The following is a 22,129-nucleotide window of genomic DNA, read 5'->3' on the forward strand; positions in this document are numbered from 1 at the left end:
TTTGTAAATATTTTTCTTAAATAAAAAAAAAAAAATTACGCATTTTTTATTTTTCCCAATCTCCCTCCCCCAGTTAGCCTATCACAGCGATCGGCTGTGATAGGCTTCAGCCTATCACAGCGGATCGCTCCTGTGTCCCCAATATAGCGCTGCCTGAGATTGCAGCGCTGTACATAGTTATTAGACTGTTAGTCTAACAGTCTCCCAGCTGTGATTGCCGCTGGGAGACTCAAGGCGGAGCGGAGCTCCGTCATCCAAGCAGAGATGCGCATGCACAGGCGTGCCTGCTCTCCTGCAATCCCCATAGGAAGCCATTCACGCCAATCGGCATGGAGCGGTCGGCAACAGGTCAAAGAAAAGGTGTGCTTTAAATGTTGAGCCTCACTACACATACCAAGTTTGGCATCCATATCATGTATGATGGCTTTGCAATCAACACAGAAAAGTGGTCCCATAGACTTGAATGCAAATGCAAAAAAAATTGCAAATTTTTAAAGCTTTTTAGTGAATTTTTTACACTAAGTTAAAATTTGCCATATTTCCTGTGAAATCAAGTTCTTGTATTTGGCCTGCCGATCCCTAGTGGGCAGCTGACTAAGTTTTAAGCTTGCTACATGTTAACAGATGGCTGCTGCTGCCTTGTGTACTCTCTCCCCAAGGCTAAATCAATCATGTTATACTGTGTAGTTACATAATTCATAAGGGATCACTTTTCTAGCCTTTTAGGAGCAAAAATGCAAAAGTGCAGTTACCATGCCGGCTTCATTCAAGCCTTGTATCAATTACAGTAATTACATTTCATTTGACCTTCATAGCTTGGCTATATTATTATCATGCAAATAATTGTGCACGTTCAATATCAATTCTATTAGAGTCTTGTAGCACACCCTGTTTATAAAGCTTAATACTATTTATTTTATGTTCAGTACAGAAGCCAAAACAATTATGAAATGCAAGCAAAAGGAAAATGTAAAAGTAGTCAGTGAATTGCTGAAGGTATCAAGGGAACATTGCAGCTGTGTTCAAGTCAGAAAGTCCTCTCAGTGCTGTTTACTTGCGTTTTACATCACCCACTACAGTGTGAATTTTGGCAATCTTTGGTGTAGGCATTGTAAATTGTGCCATACGATTATGTGATGTGAACACTCCATATATGCAATCCACAGGGGACAAGTCTTGAAATGGACTGACACTGCCTCAGAAAATGAGGATGAGGTTTAGAAACCAACAAGGCTAGCTGCTCAAGTAAGGGTGCACCATCACTATAGTTATCTAAAGGTAGCCATACACTGGTCGATTTGCCATCAGATCTGACCAACAGATAGATCCCTCTCTGATAGAATCTGATCAGAGAGGGATCATATGGCTGCCTTTACTGCAAACAGGTTGTGAATCGATTTCAGCATGCAACCGATCACAATCTGTGAAGCTGCCACTGCTGCCGCCCCTTCCCCCGCATACATTACCTGCTCTGGCCAGCGCGTGTCCCCTGGTCTCCGCTGTCTTCTTCTCCGTGCTCGGCTCCTCCAGCTTCACTGAACTTCCTGCCAGGGAAGTTTAAACAGTAGAGGGCGCTCTACTGTTTAAACTTCCTGCCGGGACAGGAAGTTCAGTGAAGCTGGAGGAGCCGAGCACGGAGAAGGGACAGTGCAGACCAGGGGACACGCGCCAGCCGGAGCAGGTAATGTATTGCCGATAGCGTTAGTCGTCGGGCATTCGAACGCCGCTATCGACGCACTCCCGACCCGCCGGCAATCAAGCAAAATCTTCTGCACGGACGGATCGAAGGGAACAATTGATTTTGGACGGAAATCGATCGCTCTGTCAGCGTTTGCGCAACGATTTCACAGCAGATTTGATCACAGTGATCGAATCTGCTGTATATCGGCGGGAAAATAGTTAGGTGTATGGGCCCCTTAAGACCATGTAATTGTTACAGAGCCACAGCGGCTCAGCAATGCCTGAGTAACTTTTTGATCGATAGAGGAAACAATAGTAAAAAAAAAAAAAAAGGTAAATAATATATATAATTCTAAATGGACTTTCCTGGAATTTCATAGTCCTATTTTTGTCATAGACGTGCTCCTAGTAGTAAACACTTGTATTAAGACACTTTTCTTACTGATCTGATGAAGCGGACTGTGATCCACAAAATGTGTTATCAACTGAGTGTCTAATTTTCGATTTCATAAATTTGGTACCGTTTATGGCTATCTCCTTCTTTATAGAGGTAAGCCAACCTTTTTTTTTTTTTTTAAATTTTATATTTCTTTCATATGACAATCGTTTTTATTTTTTGGGGCGCCTCAACCCGCCGAGTATATTCATATTTTGTATTCGAAGGTAAACATAAATCCCTTTGAAGGTTTTACTTTCTCAGGCACAAGAAAGTGCTTGAGAGTTCTTCTAAAGTCTGACTGCGGTCTGACTACTGGATAGTGTACTGGTTAAGGGCTCTGCCTCGGGAGACCAGGGTTCGAATCTCAGCTCTTCCTGTTTAGTAAGCCAGCATCTATTCAGTAAGAAGTCCTTGGGCAAGACACCCTAACGCTGCTACTGCCTATAGAGCCTGTCCTAGTGGCTGCAACTCTGGCGCTTTGGTGCGCCAGGAGAAAAGCACAATATAAATGTTGTTTGTCTTGTCTACAGGGAAACTCAGGTTTATAGCCCTGGATTCTTATGCCTTACAGTCACATGTCACCTAAGGTACCCTGTCACTCTGAGTTATTATGGCAGCCTTGTTCTCTTAAAAAGTATTCCTGTTGAATAGAATTAAAGGGCAAAGCTTGTTGCAAGTAACTACGGTAAACCAATGAATGAGCTGTTGCACATAGAACAAGTGGAATTCAGCACATATGAAGACACTACATGGAAGACGTTTTCTGTACATAATGGGGTTATGCGTATTGGAGTGTGGTGGTGGCAGAAGATATTTGGTCTGGGGGTGGGGTGCAAACAGTATAAATCTGGCCCTAATTTGCACATGGCTCCAGAAAGCATGGCTCCAGAAAGACTTTGATAGATGATAGCACAGAAAGACAGTGCCGGCAGTTTATAAAACTGTGTGTTGACCTTAATGACTGAACCAAAAAACACACGATTCAACCTTGCAGGGACACCATTTTTCATGAGAAAGTGAATGAACTGTTGAGAGATTAACAACTCTAGCATCCAACAGGTTTTTTTTTTTGTTTTGTTTTTTTTAATTTCAGGCTGTTACCTGCATCCTGATTGTTTCTTTAGTGACATAACGATGTTTAGGCGGCTGAATCCCAGGTCAGGTTGACCTTGCACAGCTTCAGTTTGTGCTACACTCTGACATTGATATTCCTAAGTACAATACATATGTTTTTTATGAGTATTTAGTGTGTACGAATTGACTCACTGCCCCTGTTCTTTGCTGTTTTTTTTTAGAAATTAAACTTTCAAGTCACAAATGGACTTTAAGGCTGTTGGACATAATTGCAAGCCCATTACAGACTTTATCACAAAGGTTTATTATACACTGTATACTTGTTACCCGGTGGGTTTTGCACTGATCTTTATCTTACATGTTACAGTGCTAAACATTACCTGAAAATGAGATGTGGTAAGCTCTGTACTCTATGTGGCATTTAAAGGAAGTTCTATTTTCTTCTAGACTATCCTTCTTTAATCTTATCGTGTGCAACACAAGTCTGTCAAGCATTCTAATAGAAATTGTCCACAGAGACTATTGCCTAAATAAAAAGATAAATCATTACGCTGGTGATTTGGTGTTTCCTAACAAGCACACCAAACTGCACGCTGTTGCCATTGGAGATGGTCATTCAGATAAAAATTGCATTGCAAATTGTATGCAACTTGGAGCTGGGCCAATCCAAATCAACAGGAAGGGCTTTGTATTGGCCCAATTCCAAACCACATTCAATTTAAATTCAGTTTGCATGCAAGCCAGAATTATTTACATCTCACTGACCATTTCTAGTTGTCACATTTCCAGAAAAAAGTTATCTCAACTTTGACAATTGAAGAAATTCATAGCTTGCTGTAAACTGATATAGAAATAGCATCTTTATTATCGATTACTTATATAATGTCTTGTGTAGAATGTACAGTATGTGTTTCATTATATAATGTCTTGTGCAGAATTTTTTTTTATATTTTAAGCACAAAAAAATGAACACTTATAATTACAGAACAAGATATCCACTTTGAGTGGAGTGAACTTTTAACATGATAGCAAGTTCAGATGCACTTATGGGATAGCTCAGATTTGTTGGAGTGAGAGAAGAAAGGAGACATCGTAACAAGCAGGGTGAACAGAATTTAAAAATTAAACAGGACAGAGGATGTTGGAGCAGAGGGAACATGGGACTAGCCAAACAGAAGTAATGTGCAAAGTACATGTGAATAAGGCAATGTCGTGTTACTTATTACAATCTTTTCCTTGTTAAGCTTGTAAGTATTGGAAAGCACCTTTGACAGAAGCACAGTTACAGACCAGGCGTGGTGACATTCTGCACAAAGACATAAATACTATAAAAATTTCAAGTCATTTTTAAAGGGGCACTACAGCGAAAAATTGTAAAATTTATAATATATGCAAACATATACAAATAAGAAGTACATTTTTCCAGAGTAAAATGAGCTATAAATTACTTTTCTCCTATGTTGCTGTCACTTACAGTAGGTAGTAGAAATCTGACAGAAGTGACAGGTTTTGGACTAGTCCAACTCTTTATAGGGGATTCTCAGGGATATATTTATTTTCTAAAGCACTTAGTGAATGGCAATTGCTCTGTCCAACTGCCAAAAAACTGTGTAGCGAGCAGGGAAGCTGGCCAGCATCATTGTTTAAATCCTTTTTCAGGAATATATTTATAAAGCATAAAAGCCTTGCTGAGAATCCCTTATGAATAGATGGACTAGTCCAAAACCTGTCACTTCTGTCAGATTTCTACTACCTACTGTAAGTGACAGCAACATAGGAGAAAAGTAATTTATAGCTCATTTTACTCTGGAAAAATGTACTTCTTATTTGTATATGTTTGCACATATTTTACAGTTTACAGTTTGTTTTTTTTGCTGTAGTGCCCCTTTAAGAACCCAAAGGGAGGAAAAACCTGAAAGCACAACTCTAACAATGAGGCTTTATTAAATAACCATTATTGTACCAAACCGACATGGACCAGCAATAGAAAATCACATATTGCTCATCCTTGTCTGCTTGGTACAATAATGGTTATTTAGTAAAGTCTTATTGTTAGTCCTGTGCTCCCTTAGTTTTCTTTGTCCATTTAGGTTTAGGTAAGACGGACATAATGGTCTGAGGTTTGATATCCCGTACTTTTATAGTTATGTGTATACAATTTTTAAGAACCCATCAAAGCTGTTCTGTGGGCTAGAATCTGTAAAGTACATTGATACAAGTCAAAAGTGGCAATAAAGTTTAGAAATATTAAAAAATGAAAAAAAAAATCACATTCGGGTTTTAATCGGGTGATTTAATCACTATTTCAGCAGATACAGTATGTGCTTAAGATTCGGCATCAGGTTGGAGCATCAGTTTTCTATAGTGAACATGTAAGGACCTATGCCTTTAGTCTCCTGCTGGAGGCAGCACTAGTGACCTTTATGAACTTCCGCTGTGCACCAGAAGATGTCTCTATTTGCATTTTTAAACCATACACTTCTACAGTACAGCACCAGCGGGTGGAACCTTGTAAACATTCTGTTCTGTCACATGACCAACATGCAGCAAATTTAAGGCTGCTTCTGCCATTACTGAACTGCTAGATCATTGTGCTAGTAGCCTTGGGAATATGGCCATCGGTTCCTTGTTCCCTGTTCCTGATTATCTGACTTCACGGCATTGACTCTCTGCCTGTCTGACTACTCTCTTGCCTGCCATTGTGTTTATACATGAATGTACATACAGTATGGGGCTTGATTCATCAAGCAGCGCTGCGAAAGCAGCACAGTTTAAAAAGCTGTAGTGCGCCCTATGCACACCTTACATAGCAGTGCGTGCTTCTGTGTAAGGAGTGTGCCTTCCTTGGTTACACGCTTTGCTTCCTTAGCAATGTGCGAAGCAATGCGCCTAACATTAACTGCGGGTGGCCCTGCTATAGTAATGTAAATTAATACAGATGCAGCCACGAGTGAAGTATCGCGGTAGCGATACTTCACAGAAGCAGGATCACCCGCAGTCACTGTTACGTGCATTGCTTCGCGCATTGCTAAGGAAGCAATGCGCGTAACTAAGGAAGGCACACTACTTGCATGGCAGTGCGCATTGCCATGTAAGGTGTGCATAGGGCGCACTACAGCTCATTAAGCCACGGTGCTTTAGCAGCACTGCTTGATGAATCAAGCCCATTGTTTGGATTTCTGCTCTATGCTTGTGCAATCACCTGGAATATATCTACTTAATTAGTGTTGGTATTCTGGGATCGGTAGTGCACTCTGCGTTTTGACTGTGTCACATGTGTATACATGTTCCACGCTTGTACTAAATTCACTTTTCACTTAATTCACCTTTTCTGCAATGTGGTCTTGTGAGCTTGTTTTGTCACAATAACGATCTGCATGCACAGATCATTACAGAAGGATTGTATCACAAATGACCAAGTCATTCAATTCTATATTTTTAGCTGCCTGCAGATTGTTTCTCATGAAAAAAGTCTGTTGTCCGCTCCCTGCATGTGAAAAGTTAGATTTCTATCATCTTATGTTGCAGAAACACTGCTGGACTTACTTTATTTCACAGCAAGTAAAGGCTGGACACGCAAGGAGTGCTGGCTAATACATATGTCTTGAATAGATGCAAATAAAATTGCCGTTCATTTTGGTGAAAAGTATGAGGAGAGATTTCCTAGATGAGAGGCTCATCTAAGACCCCTCAATCTTCCCTAGACTTGCCTACCCCTCAACTCCTGCATTCTGCACAACAGCCTTGTGGAGTTTCCATGCTTCTACTGCATACCTGCTCTGCATTTTGCATGTGGCTTTAGTGACCTGAACTGTACTGCGGTTTATTACATCTTTGCTTGGGCATCTCTTGTATTTGGGTATATTGCATGGCTTAAACCTTTGCCTCACAGACTGCTTGGATCATTGACTTTGAGAGGAGCAGGCCTTCCTACAATCTGCTTTTTCTGGAATTGCACTTATGCTTTGCATACACACAAACTCTGCTGGTTCAATCGATATTGGTGCCAGCATTCATCTGTATGCAACTATGTCGTTGCGAGATTGCAAGTGTGTGGAGTGAGTTTATAGTTGTGTGGGAGTTGGCCACTCCAGGTCCGTAGCAGTTTTAGGTGATTTTGTATTTATATACATAATAAAACATTTTTTTTTTATTTTATTCTCTGTGTCGGTAGATTTACTGTCACCTACACCCTCCCCTTTTTACTGCTTGTTATGTAGAATGATCAAGATTGGTCACCATGGAGAGAGCAACTTCATCATGCATGAATTAAGTTATTTAATTTTAAATATCACATGAGATTAGGTATGCTATCTGTTAGACATCATTCCTTATAACCACCCATTCAACGATTGGAAGAAAAAGCTCATATGCAGTTGATGAATGATGCTGAAAGGTATGATTAATGACACGTGAACATTTCTCTTTTGTAAATGCTAATGCATTATCCTTATGCTAAAAATGTTACTTCTCATACTTAATGATACGATACACTTTGCAGCCTTGACACAAATGTAGGCAATACATAAAAACTGGTATTTTAAAATAAGTAGTTTCAGAGATATAGGTCGTTAACGCATGCAAATTTTGACTTTTCCTGTAAACAGAAAAATTGAGGGGACGAGATAAACAAAATTGATTAAAACTGCACTTAGCAGGATTTGGTAAAGTATATTTCTTTTCATGAGTTAACAGTAATTATGATAAGTCAGTTTGTCTCCTTCATTCAATGTTGTGAGCAGAAAAAAAAAACAGTTCAAATGTTCATGAAGCTGAAAATAGCAAAAACACTTTCTGCACTGATGAAACTAGAAAGGGCAAAGTGTCCCCTTTAAAGGGAGTCTGAAGCCAGTTTAAAAAAAAAACCAAAAACAGATATTAAAAGCATACCCATCAGGCATAAAATAAAAAATCAATTCTTTATTTTTATCTGGTAAATAAGTAATAAGGATGCTAACCAGGCAATTCAAAAGTTAAAAATCGCTCTTACTTGTTCATAAAAGATCATTCCCCAGTTTCCCTGACTCTTATTTGGTACATCTGCCACACAAAGGAAGTTGCAGGACATGCTATGTTTTCTTTTCTTTTTCCTTCAGACATGACTAATGCAGCCTGATTGGCTGAATCCTCTTTCCCTCCCGTTTTCCCTTCCGACACCTCTGTCACACAATGACCATGTACTTTCTATTGCAGAGCTGGGTGGGAGTGTCTAAAGACTAGGAGGAGGGTTGCCAATGCAAACACAGTGTAAGGGAGGAAATGTCAGGATTGGCTTCAAGAAAGACAGTCAAGATGGAAAATTCTAAGAACGATTTCCTCTTTTTTTTACTATAGAAAAATCGCGATCAAAATGTGGACAGTGCAATACATATGTAATGTAAGCAGAGCAAGTATTTATACACACACACACACACACACACACACACACGCGCGTATGTTTTTGACAGCTCCTCTTTAAAGGGAACCAGAGAGGATCAAAAAAAGGTTTTATACATACCTGGGGCTTCCTCCAGCCCCATACGCACGGATCGCTCCCACGCCGCCGTCCTCTGCTGCCTGGATCCGCCGGTACCGGGTCCCATCATTGCCGCCAGTCGGCTGGCGGACGCGGCCGATTCTCTGCATCACACGGAGCTCCCTCTATAGAAGTACGTATGAGGCTGCCTACTGCGCAGCCGCATGCGTACGGGTATGGAGGGGAGCGCCTGTGATGCGGACAATTGCCCGTGTCCGCCGGAAGTGACGGGCCCGGTACCGGCGGTTCCAGGAAGCGGAGGATGGCGGCGTGGGAGCGATCCAAGCTTATGGGGCTGGAAGAAGCCCCAGGTATGTATAAAAGCTTTTTCTATTTTAACAACCCATTCCTCTCTGGTTCCATTTAAAGGTCTTGCGAGGCCAAATGTTCCCCCCCCCCCCAAAAAAAGTAAAAAAAGTTACAGGCTGTTTCCTGTAGTGTGGATCGGGGGCTTGGCCGTAGAGCTGCGCAGCTGCACTAGCGGCTATGCTGAGTGCGCAGCCATCTTTATGCATGCAGGAGAGCCCGACCCTGGCCGTGGGGTTGTGAGCTGTTCGGGGGGACTATGAGCGGCGGGGACCCGGCGGAACGGCACGGAGGGCGTGGACGGCGTCCTCCGTGTCCTCCAAAGTTATGCAGGTATCTAACTTTTTTTATTTTTTGGGGGAACATTTGGCCTCGTAAGTCTGAAAAAACAAACAAACTAACAGATACTTACCTAAGGAAAGGGAAGGCTCTGGGTCCTAATGAGCCTTCCCGATCCTTTTATGGTCCAAACACATTCCAGCGCTGGATCCCCCATTGGCAGTCTCAAACTGATGGGCTCCCAAAGACTTCTGAAGCCTCCCGCAGCGGTAGATTTAAACCTGGGATCCAGCACTTGAATGCGGGGACAGTAAGAGGAACGGGAAGGCTCATTAGGTCCTAGAGTCTTCCCTTTCCTTAGGTAAGTATCTGTTTGTTTGTTTGTTTGTTTTTTCAGACTCACTAATTGTGAACTTATGTCTACTGCATATTTTAAAGCAAAATTAAAAACCATATAAAGTAATGTTAAGGGAAAGCTATACAGGTTTTCAATCTTTTTTTATATTTACAAATGTATAAACTCTTTTTTTCAGTTATTTTTGATTAAGATTTGTTTACAAATCGATATTTAATGCAAGTGAAAGTTACTCTTTTACCAAAACTGTTGAGTTTCTAGTTAAAATTCAACCACTGACTATGAAAGAGAAATGGGAGATTGAGCGTTTCAAATGTAGTTGTACGCTGAGATGTGGATAGGGGGATTTGTTTTTTTTACTTAGGCTGCGACATGTTATAATGGAATCTCTTTCGACATTGACTTGCTTTTTTACTAATGATTTGACATTTATTTTTCCTTTTGCGGTGATCACCTTTGGTGACTTAGGTGGCTAACTCTTATGTCTGACACCGAGGCGGATCACTGCAGTTTTTATTCTTTTGTGTGTCGGTTTATTATAGCTTTAGAGTTTTGTACTGTGCTAGCCATCATTTAAAGCAAGAAGTTTTGAACCAGAATGATGCCATTTATTGGCTAAGTTAAAAATATTTGAAAAGTAAAATAGGCCTTCAAGTTTATATGAATGGAGTACAGAAGGAGACCTAATGGTCGAATGCTAATTCTGTGAATCTTTTAAATTTAGCCAATTAATGGTGGTATCCTGATTTAAAACGTCTTATTTTCTTGTACACTTTGACAGTATCAATCACATTCTGAGGCTTCTTTTACACTGCAAATCGCAATACGATTTGTGATTCCAATTTGCAATTCTAGTTCCAATTTTCGCTGGATACTAGCGGCGCAAGAATAGAAAGCAACGTGCAGGAATTTTTTTTAATATGTCTTAGTGGAAAAGGGTGAAAGTGGTGAATTACATTCCAAGCACTTGTAATTGAAATGCAATGAAAGTCTATCACAGTCTGAGCACACTTAATGATTCCCAAAACAGTAGTAGACTAGGGAAATCACTTGCAGGAGATTTCCTTTGTTATATATAGAACGTAATGGACACTAAACAACTTCAGGGAATGTGCAAGAAAATGCGAGCAAATGAGTATGCTCAAAGCAAGGGTTGCCTCACTAGTATGGCTGCTGGTAGATTGCTACAAACAGAATGTTTTTCTATGTAATAGATACTGTAACTAGTTAGCTACTTCCCTAAGAGGAGGAAAGGCTGTGGATCTCTTTGAGCCTTCCCGTTCCTTAGGTGAGTAGCTAACTTTTTGTTTAAGGTGGTTAAAGTTGTCTTTTAAATATATAGGATCTTATTCTTCCTGTATCTCACCCTTTGGCCAGCTATAGTGAAGGATGTGAATGCTAAAGGTTCTACACAATAGTTGAAATGTTTTGGGCATTGCTTGAAGCATATCTTATCCACAGTCATCGCGAGGAAATAATGTACTTAAAAAAAATGCGTATGAAGACTGCCATTATTGACATCTTCTTGAAAATGTCAGCTGCCTGCTGTTATTATACTTAAATACTTTCTTAGTTATTGACCTGGAAGAAAGATGGGACTGGAAAGTTATAGCAAGGTCAAAAAAACGAATCTATTTGCTCATTCCAGGTCAGCAACTAAAGTTTGGTATCCATTGAATCAGCATGACGCATAGGCAAACAGCATTTTCACTAGAGCAAGCAATGGTGGCCTAAATATTTTCCTCAGAGCAGGCCTTCTTTAACCTGTTGCCGACTGCTCCACGCCGATCGGTGTGAACGCGGCGGCAGCCCCAGGACCACGCCACGCCAATTTGCGTGAATGGCTTTCTATGGGGATTGCAGGAGACCGTGCGCATCTCCGATTGGATGACGGAGCACCGCCTTCACTCTCCCAGCGGCGATCGACGCCATCTAAAAACTACGTATAGCGCTGCGATCTAAGGCAGTGCTGTACTGGGGACAGCCGTGTGACACGGCTGTCCCACTGGGGGACACAGGAGCGATCCGCTGTGATAGACTGACTTAGGTAGGGAGGGAAAATTAATTTAAAAATAAGTAAATTTATTAAAAACAAAATGTAGAAAAAAATAAACATTGGGGGAGCAATCAGACCCCACCAACAGAAAGCTATGTTGGTGGGGAGAAAAGGGGGGGATCACTTGTGTGCTGAGTTGTGCGGCCCTGCAATGAGGCCTTAAAGCTGCAGTGGCCCATTTAGTAAAAAATGGTGTGGTCACTAGGGAGGTTTAACACCCCGCGGTCCTCAAGTGGTTAAAACTGCAAAAGATCTTAATCTTAAATTTGACCTTGTTGCAATGTTTACACCTCAGGGTCCTTTTACATTTAATGTGTTGGTATGCGTTGGTGTGCGTTAGTAGGTGTTTTTTTTCCATAGGAGTGCATTGTGAAAAAGCTTTCAGTTAAAAACGCGTATAGTGGGACTTGTGCCATAGGAAACATGGACATTACTTTGAAAATCTGTTTTTTCAGTTATAACTGAGAGCAACTGATTAAGTGTAAAAATGCCCTCAGCGTTCTATGTCATGGTACTGCTTCTATGTTTGTTTCCTCATGTCATCACGCCTCAATCCATTATCTAAGTTGTCGTCATTTAGAAGGTAAGCTAGCCTTCTTTATTAAAGGGTTCCTCTTACTAGTCTTGCTAGTGTATTAGATCTAATTTAAGACACATATTAGCTCATTAACTAACTTCTGCTACTTCCATATTTAAAATATGAATCCCCTCCTCACACAAAAAGCTACTTAAAGGAGTACTATCGATTAAAACGACCTTTTTTTTAATACTCTATATTAGTGTACACATTACCACTAGTGCTAGGGGCACTTTATTTATTCACCCAGGTCTCTCTCTCACTATCCCTGCTTAAAAATTCATTTCTCACACAGCTCATAGTAGTTTGGGTCACCCTGAGCTGCTTGGTTACTCTGTCACACAGCTCACAAATATATTTCACTGTGTCACTCACAGCATGCAGCAGACATGAGGAGAAATAGGCTGATCTGAGGTGGTAACAGGTAACTAAATGAGCTGGAATATTGCTGGAATATAACTAGCTATACCAGGAGTCTGTGTTTACACTCAGACTGGCTGCCTGCTTGAGGCGATTCACTCCAGGCTGCATCCACTTTACAAGCTGCTGAGAGGGGCAGACCACTGTCTACAATTAGCATTATTAGTATCTTTATCAGTAAAGAGAAGCAAAGATAATAAACACACATTGCTAGAATCTTTAACCCCTTACCACCATATCAACAAGATTCTTTCAGCAAGGTGATAATTAAACTATAAACTGAGGAGTTGATAGCATCTCCCCTTTGCAGAGACATGGTCTAGCCCTCTGGGAGCTCAGTATTAGATACATTTTGTATCCAACACTGACGCCAAAACTGACGGAGGATTTTACAGCTGAGAGGAACAGCTGTGTGAGGAATCAAATTGCTCCTAGTACTTGCCCTAATGTGTGCTACAACATACAGCATTTAAAAATAAATGCATACATTGATAGTATTCCTTTAAATGCTTCTGCATGCCCTAATAATTTCCCATTGATACTACTACAGCGGCCTACAAAATAAGATGGCACCTCTCCATTCCCAAGTGAACACTGGTGCTTGTCTCAACCACCTTTCCACCTGCTCCTCTGATGTTTGCCTGCTTTACCAACCCCCTCCATTGGCTGCCAATTATCAGATAATCCAGTTTAACCTCTTGCTTTCTCTTAGAAAAGGCTCTTCATAAGCTTTTCCCTCCATGCATTTCCTTACTAATGTCCAGATACCACCCCACCCATAAACTTCGATCCTTCCATAAAACGGTCTTCTAGTTTGAACAGAACACACTGCTCTGGCAGTGGTTTTAGGGCCCTTGTCATATGGGCCCAATGTGAGTATTTGTACAATTTTTAGTTTGTGTCATTTAAGTTTTCATGGTAAGTTTTCATGGTACGTTTTCATGGTACCCATGATCCTGATTGGGGTACTGATGATTGGAGACATCGACACCGTATGATGGAGAATGCCATATCTGGGGATTTAGATATAGAGTGCAATAAAACCTTATAACTTTGGTCTTAATGTATCTGGTAAGCCACTTTTGTTTATGTTGTGCTGATTCATTTGAAGCAAAAAGGAGTGCTGAAGTTAGGGAAATAAATAAAAAAAAAATCATAACAAATGGTACTATAGGCTTGTGAGTTTTGATGAGGGAATATATCTATTATGCCGAAATTTCCAAGAAGGATAAATGTTTGTGAAAGCATATTTTTGCAAAATGCATTCGTTACTGTTGACTTCTGTCCCATAGCTTAATTTTGCTGCTTGTTTTTTGCCTAAATGGGTGTTATCTAGCTTGTGATGTTAGCACTGTGCACAACAGCTAAACAATATTTTGTGCTTTCTGTCTTCTTGCCTCAATGTAAATATTTATATAACCATGAACAACTAAACATTTGTAAAGGGCTTTTCTCACTTAGGACCCAAAGAGCATAAGCTTGTCTCTGATCCATACATAGTAATGTGTACGGGGGAAAAAAATTATGTGATCATAAATGCCAGACTAAACAGGTCTTTCAGTTTTGATTTAAAAGTGTCCAGGGTTGGAGCTATCTTAAGTGGCAAGGCATTACAAAGGGTAGGGGCAGCATGACAGGAAGCTCTAGCTCCAAAGGATTTTAGTTGGACTCTGGGGTGCTCAAGTTATTGGATCCTTTTGATCTGAGGTTGTGGAAGGTGTGATGCAGTTACAGCCAATCCTTCAGGTATCCGGGGGCCAGGTCGTGTAGGGATTTGAATTTTAGCATGCCAGTTTTGAAAAGGATCTTGTTAAGTATTTTTCATCAGGAGGTTATATGGCCTAAAAATGTATAAACATTTACAAAGCAAATTTAATGTTTTTATAGTCGCTGCCCAATTGCAGTGTCTGAAGAGTTCCAGAGTGAAAATATGTGAACTATTGATCTTTTTTTTAAATCTTTCCCTTGCAGTAAAAAGCCCAATTATCTGCTTAGGGTGAGTGTTTTATAGCTTTAATTTATCAGTGAGGGTGACTGGGCCCCAGCTGGAGAAATATTGTCAGTTCCATGGCTGAATATTAACTCTTTCAGGCAAGGAAAAAAGAAAAGGAGCACAGCATAAGTGTCTGCATGCTTGCCACTGTATATACATGTCTATTTCGTCATGTCACAAGATGTTGCAAACCTCCGATTTTCGGTTCGCGAACCCTGTTCGCCAACCTCCGCGAAAGGTTCGGTTCGCGAACCGCAATAGACTTCAATGGGGAAGCGAACTTTGAAAAATAGAAAAAATTCTAACGCCTAGAAAAATGATAGAAAACATGTTTCAAAGGCTCTAATCCCTGGAGGCAGACATGATTGAGTGACATACACATCAAATGTCCCAGGCTAACATCTAGGTTTCACACAGACCCCTATTTTAGGGCTCCCTCCACCCTCCTCCTACCCTTCTACCCTTCTACCTATTCCCTCCTCCCTCCTGCCGGAGGGAGGAGGGTCTCATCTGCCAGAGAATTATATTATTTCAAAAGCCAGTTTACATACCATAGCTGAGAATTGAACCCAGGTATCACTGTGTGGTGGGCAAGTACCTTAACCGCTGTACCATAACAGTACTAACTGAAGCTGGCCTAGCATTTACCATTTATGCTCAATCCAACAGAAAAATTAGACTAGATAGCAGCATTAGGAAGACTTGCCTAAGGTCTCCTACTGAATAGGTGCTGGCTTACTGAACAGACAGAGATGAGATTCAAACTCTGGTCTCTGAGGCAGAGCCCTTAAACAGATTACAGATATGTAACCAGACATGGCCTTGTCTTTTGTGTTCAACAGTTGTCAAGAGAAAAATTAGACAAGATAGCAGTGTTAGGAAGACTTGCCTAAGGTCTCCTACTGAATAGGTGCTGGCTTACTGAACAGACAGAAACGAGATTTGAACTCTGGTCTCCTGTGTCAGAGGCAGAGCCCTTAACCATTACACCATGCAGCCACTGCTTACAGATATGTAGCCAGGCATGGCCTTGTCTTTTGTGTTCAACAGTTGTCAAGAGAAAAATTAGACAAGATAGCAGTGTTAGGAAGATTTGCCTAAGGTCTCGTACTGAATAGGTGCTGGCTTACTGAACAGACAGAGACGAGATTTGAACTCTGGTCTCCTATGTCAGAGGCAGAGCCCTTAACCATTACACCATCCAGCCACTGCTTACAGATATGTAGCCAGGCATGGCCTTGTCTTTTGTGTTCAACAGTTGTCCAAAGAGAACCCCAGATAGCCAGGTAGATTCATCTCTCTCTCTCTCTCTCTCTCTAGTAGGGATGGTCACCGCTTTCCGCGGAATTGTATTTTTGAGCATAAATGGATTGAGCATAAATGGTACATGCTAGGCTGGCTTCAGCATGTAGTGTTGGTGAGAGAGAGAGAGAGATGAATCTACCTGGCTATCTGTGGTTCTCTTTGGACAACTGTTGAACACAAAAGACAAGGCCATGTTTGGCTACATATCTGTAGGCAGTGGCTGCATGGTATTATGGTTAAGGGCTCTGCCTCTGACACAGGAGACCAGGGTTCGAATCTCGTCTCTGTCTGTTCAGTAAGCCAGAACCTATTCATTAGAAGACCTTAGGCAAGTCTTCCTAACACTGCTACTGCCTATAGAGTGTGCCCTAGTGGCTGCAGCTCTGGTGCTTTGAGTCTGCCAGGAGAAAAGTGTGATATAAATGTTATTTGTCTTGTCTAATTTTTCTCTTGCATTGAGCATAAATGGTACATGCTAGGCTACTTTTAGCTACTTTCAGCTAGTAGTGTTGGTGGTATAATGGATATGTTAGTTACCTACCATACACTGAGACCTGGGTTCAAATCCCCGTCACGGTATGTAAGCTGGTTTTTGAAATACTGGAATTCCCTGGCAGATGAGACCCTCCTCCCTCCGGTAGCAGGGAGGAGGGAATAGGTAGAAGGGTGGAGGGTGGAGGGTCTCACAACAGGCTAATTCAAATCTCCCTAGCAGAGTGTGTAGCAGCTGTCCCTTAACTAATTAGTGTAGGCAGACAAGTGAGTCAAATGGTATAAGGACCTTGCTTGGAGGAGGGAGGGAGGGGGCGGGCCTCCAGCATTGAGAGCAGTGTGTTTGGCAATAATGTGTCTGCTGACTGATGTAGAGGGTCAAAGTTTTGCTCAATAGAGCTTTATGGGGCGAATTGAACTTCCGGGAAAGTTCGCCTTTGGTAGGCGAACGCAAACCACTGAAGTTCGCCTGGAACCGCTCGCCGGCGAACAATTCGCGACATCGCTAATCACAACTCACGTCATCTCAGGTACGCTTTAAGCTGGGATCACTGTATTCAATATATTTTTATATTTAAAAATAAGTTACAAAGAAAGCTACTGTAACCTTTAGTACACACCCAGCAATAATAAATACACCATTTCAGATTCCTTTAGTGCAATATAAAGATAGTAGGAAATTAGACTCTCATTTGAAAGTCACAGGTGTTCTATGTCCTATTATCACAGCCTCCTGTTTCAGTAGTTGTTTACCACAGTGTCCTCCTACGATCTTCCTCTGGACCTTGGCAATGCTGCATAGTTTTAATTGGTTAACATCTCAGTTTTGTCATATTGTGCATACATGTCTGCCAACTAGCACAGGCATTTGATTATGACTGAATGGAAAATGTACCAGGGTTCCTGTCTCCGTGTCACAGCTACTACAAAGACAGTATGTGTGTTTGATTACATGTGTTTGGTTGCATGAGTAATGAGAGATGACAGTAAATTGTCTAGTTTTATCAGTACATTCATGTGTAAAATCCTCTATATAAATGTCTAATCCCAATCCAGTCTGACTCATGTATGGTCTGTTTTTTTGTACAGGAACAGTACATTGACTTTACCTACAAGTGTAGACAAGTGCTGAGGTGTTTGGTGCAAATTTCAACAATATGGTGGTTTAAGAGGGATTCACAGAATGGGAAAATTGGGGCTGCAGGACTTCACAGTGCAACTCAACCTTCACCAAAAATTATTAGATCAACTATTTAAAAATGAATATACTATTCCTAAAAAAGAAGTGCAAAGTAGCAAGTGCTGTAAAATGAAAAATACATCAATGCATCCCCTTAGATGTGCACTTCTGCCGCTATTGTAAACGTAACTCATTTTTGCAAACCTAAAATTGGAACTGTAGATGTCTAAAAAAGATCCATCCACCAAGATGTCATTAATTCTCTGTGGTTCTCTGTTGAACATGGCACTGGTGTTGGTGAGGGCTTTCCCTAATCTATGCTGTCAGTGGTCTTTACCAGAGTGCCCCGCAAGGGTTGATGAGCTACCACTTCTAGTACACAATGGACTATTTTGCTGCTAGTGACCACCAGGTCATGCCACCTAGTATTCAAGTTGTGTGCAAATTTACAGTCAGCAAATTGTGATGCTCTGCAGTGGAAAGGTGCAGAAAAGATTTACTGTACAATGAATATCTGAAAATAACTGCTAAAACCTGCCATATGCTGTGCAGCTATGATCAGCTGTGATCAGCCATCTCCCGAAACTCAAGCCCCCTCCCGAGTTAAACCTCCCATCCCCCCTCACCTGTCTCACCAGCACCCTTGCTTTACTGTATCCCAGGCTTAACACCTATCTACCTTAAATGTTCATTATTCAATTTACAGCAGAGACCCCAGTATCTGGCACGGGTGGGGATCGCCTAATGGCAGATGCATGTGCTTGCCGATTGCTTGAGTGAAAAAGCACAACCCCCCTCCACACACACAAACACGTGCAGCATAAAATACCAAGTGTCCAGCACTTCAGTCCAGTCCCGTCTGCTAACCTTCCTGTAGCTCCTAGCAGGTTTCCGACATCCTTCGCTGGCAACCGTGCACTGACCCGGAAAGCCAGTAGGAGCTGCAGGCAGGTTAGAAGACAGCGTTAGACACTTGGTGAGTATTTTGTGCCCTGCAACCCCCCCCCCCCCCCCCAAGAAAAAACACAAAAGTGCAGTCCCCGTTATCCTCTCAGGCATGACGGTTAGTTAAGACGTCAAGTTGCCTGAGCTCTGGATAATGGGGACTTTGCTGTATGTATTTGCTCTGTATATATTTACTTTATGTATTTTGCAGTGTCCAATGCCAAAGTGTACCACAATCCATTCCAGGTATGACTGTCGCAAATAAAGTTGATTCTGATCAAATGCATGGTTGCTGAAGCCTGAGAAAGATCTTGGTTTGTGGTGCAACAATTTCTGCTCCCTAAGAGATAGATATACGTAATGAAGTTATTTGATTGGTTTTCTATTAGCCACATTTGGCTTCTTTAAGATTTTAAGGTTGACATCTTGCTGGCTGCTCTAGGTTAGCACACTTTGCACATTGCTTTACAAGGTAACCTACTTTATTGTTTATTTGCACATCCACATGTATTGTTAATGTGCTCCAGTCTGTGAGATGAGAACATTTTATTCTGATTTTGAACGTTGTCATCCTTCTTTTGAGTTTGATCAAAAGATAAATTGGATGCATTCAATCTATAGTGCAAATTAGGCTGTATTTTCCTTGCTTTCCCTTCTTCTATTGCAGCGCTTGTCTTTTTTACATGATATTTTAGAATGTGATTACACAGCGGCATCCAAAGCTGGTGAGATTGTACTTTCATACACATAAAACAAAGAGTAATTATATATCTAGAACCAATGTCTCTAACAATTTGCTAAATTCCTCAACAAGCTTTTTTTTTCTTTTTTTTTTTTCTTTTTTTAGATAAACTATGGAGTTGTGTTGACAACAATAGTTTAAGAAAAAGTTTAAAGACGTATGTTTAGCTTTGCATATTCAATTCAAAAACTAGTTTTTCTCATCCAAACTTCCATGTTTAAGAAACGTTTTGTTGATATAAAATAATTAGAAGATTTTATTAGTGTCGGTTAAAGCCACTGTAAGTTGGAAGACAAAAGAAATCGAGAGCCCAAATAGTGCAGTATGTCAATTCTATCAGTGTTAACTGTATGTATATGAAATTGTACTCACAAATCTGGGTTACCCCCGAGGTAACCACTGTAATAGCAGGTGGGTAGATTAGACCTGACCCCACTTTGGTTGAGAATGTTGCTCTCCGTAGATGTAGAAAAAGGAGAAACGCCCCTCCACCAAGGGTGGACTCACGATATAGACCGTTTTGAAACTGAGGTGCCAGGTGAGGATAAAACAATTAACGAACAGAGGTGCTTATACCTGCTCAGACTTCTATTAACCTCCTTGCCGTTCTTATTCTTTCCAGATTTTAGGGTCTAAAAGAGGTGCAATTTTTTTTCACTCTTTCAGACCCTAAAAGCTGAAAAAAATCATTCTGGCAGGGAGATGTGCAACAGAATAAAAAATTTACCTTCCTGGGCTCCAGTGCTGCAGTTTGCACTTTCCCCACAAGATGGTGCTAATGTACATGTAAACGAACTTCTCTATATTTCTCTAATATAGAGAAGTTCGTTTTACATATTAGCCCCGCCCCCGATGACGTCACGCTGCCACCACCGCTCTGCTGCTCTGCTTGGCTGCCGGGTCCCCGGAAGAATAGCGGGGACATGGGGGATCCCGGCGGCCAGGGAAAGACCCCACACTGCCAGGGAGAGAGGCTGGAGTCCCGCTGAGCAGCACGATCGTGCGCGGGACTCCACAAATCAAGGTAAAGCTCTGCAATGCCTACCCCGACCTGAGCTCGGGATCACCGCTAATAGCTTCTTTTTTCTACCCCGAGCTCAGGTCGGGAAAACCGGCAAGGAGGTTAAGCTCCTTTTACTGCCTGATGAAGCGGGTTGTAACCCGTGAAACACGTTGCATGCCATTTTGGAGTACTTTTGATGAAATAAATTTTCAGTCAATACAGACTGTTGAGTCTACTTGGGGGGAGGTAAGTTCACCACTACCTCCCTTTTGAAACAGTTTTTAATTGTTTTATTCCCACCTAGCACCTCTGTTTCAAAATTGTCTATAAAATACACTGTAATGATTAGTAGGAGGACTCCCTGAATTGTCATTGAATGTGGCATTGTTTAAGAATATTTGTTATGTAACATGTAAATTGTCAGCTACAAATCATCCCTCAAACACTCTTTACTAGTCAACCTTCTGTCTCATGCCATTTGATGGCGTTTGAGATATAGGTAGCGAGAGAACATAAACAATATAGAATAACTGGGTTCTGCCTAAAAGCTTATTACTGTCAATTCCAAAAGAGGTGTAAAACACCTACCCTAAAAGCTCAGTTAAACTGAAAATTTCTCACACATACTTTAATGGAACTTAAAGAGAAACCATGGCCAAGAATTTAACTTCATCCCAATCAGTAGCCGATGCCCCCTTTTACATGAGAAATCTATTCCTTTTCAAAAACGGATCATCAGGAGGTTCTGTATGGCTGATATTGTGGTGAAACCCCTCCCACAGGAAACTGTGAGGACCATGGTCCTGGCAGTTTCCTGTCTGTGAACTTCGTTGCATTGTGGGAAATAGCTGGCTGCAACTCTTCCCAACCGCCAAAAAAGCAAGCAGCAGCTACTTCCAGTGGCATCACCTGCTGCCAGCAGTAATAATGTCACCATGTGATACATGTCAGAATGTAAATCAGGGAGAGGAAAGATTTTACAATGGGCAAACAATGAATCATTTATACATAATTATTGTAAAAATGAAGCACTTTTTTAATTACATTATTTTCACTGGAGTTCCTCTTTAAAATAATCTGTTAACCATTTAAGCCTCCTGGACATAGCAGCTACGTCCAGGAAGCCATGTGCGCTCCCACGGCCGATTGCGCGCGTGCACGCTTGCTCCCGGTCTGCAGATCGTTAGCCCAGGAATCAATCAATCGGGCCATGGTGCCCGATGATTGATTCCTCTCCCCTGCAGAAAAAGCGACGGCTTCTCTTGGAAGCCTCACTTTTTCTGTCTCTTGCGTCCCCTACGTCCCTCTAAGCGTACATGTTACGCTTAGAATAACGTCATGTAAACACTCATGGCTGCCATCTTATGGCAAAAAGTAAAACTACATCTAAATGCAAAAAATAAATAAAAATCAACACCTATTTACCTAAACAAATTACTATATACATCCCACCCTCCCAAAAATACCCAAATAAAATGTTTAATAAAAAAAAACAAAGTAAATATTTACCTAAGGGTCTAAACTTTTTAAAAATTAATTTAAAGATGAAATATTTCTATTTTTTTAAATTATAAGCTTGTAAATAGTGATGGATGCAAAACGGAAAAAAATGCACCTTTATTTTCAAATAAAATATTGTCGCCATACATTGTGATAGGGACATAATTTAAATGGTGTAATAACCGTGACAAATGGGCAAATACAATACGTGAGTTTAAATTATGGAGGCATGTATTATTTTCAAACTATAATGGCTGAAAACTGAGAA

General features: G+C 41.1%; 1 protein-coding gene across 4 annotated transcripts in view; it reads left to right on the forward strand.

Annotated features, from left to right (window-relative positions):
* DLGAP1 (DLG associated protein 1) overlaps window positions 1–22,129 on the forward strand; it is a 780,880-nt gene that overhangs the window by 103,202 nt on the left and 655,549 nt on the right. The gene's annotated exons all lie outside the window — the stretch shown is intronic.

The sequence above is a fragment of the Hyperolius riggenbachi genome, chromosome 5 (genome assembly GCF_040937935.1).
Source record: "Hyperolius riggenbachi isolate aHypRig1 chromosome 5, aHypRig1.pri, whole genome shotgun sequence".
In the NCBI taxonomy this organism is placed as follows: domain Eukaryota; kingdom Metazoa; phylum Chordata; class Amphibia; order Anura; family Hyperoliidae; genus Hyperolius; species Hyperolius riggenbachi.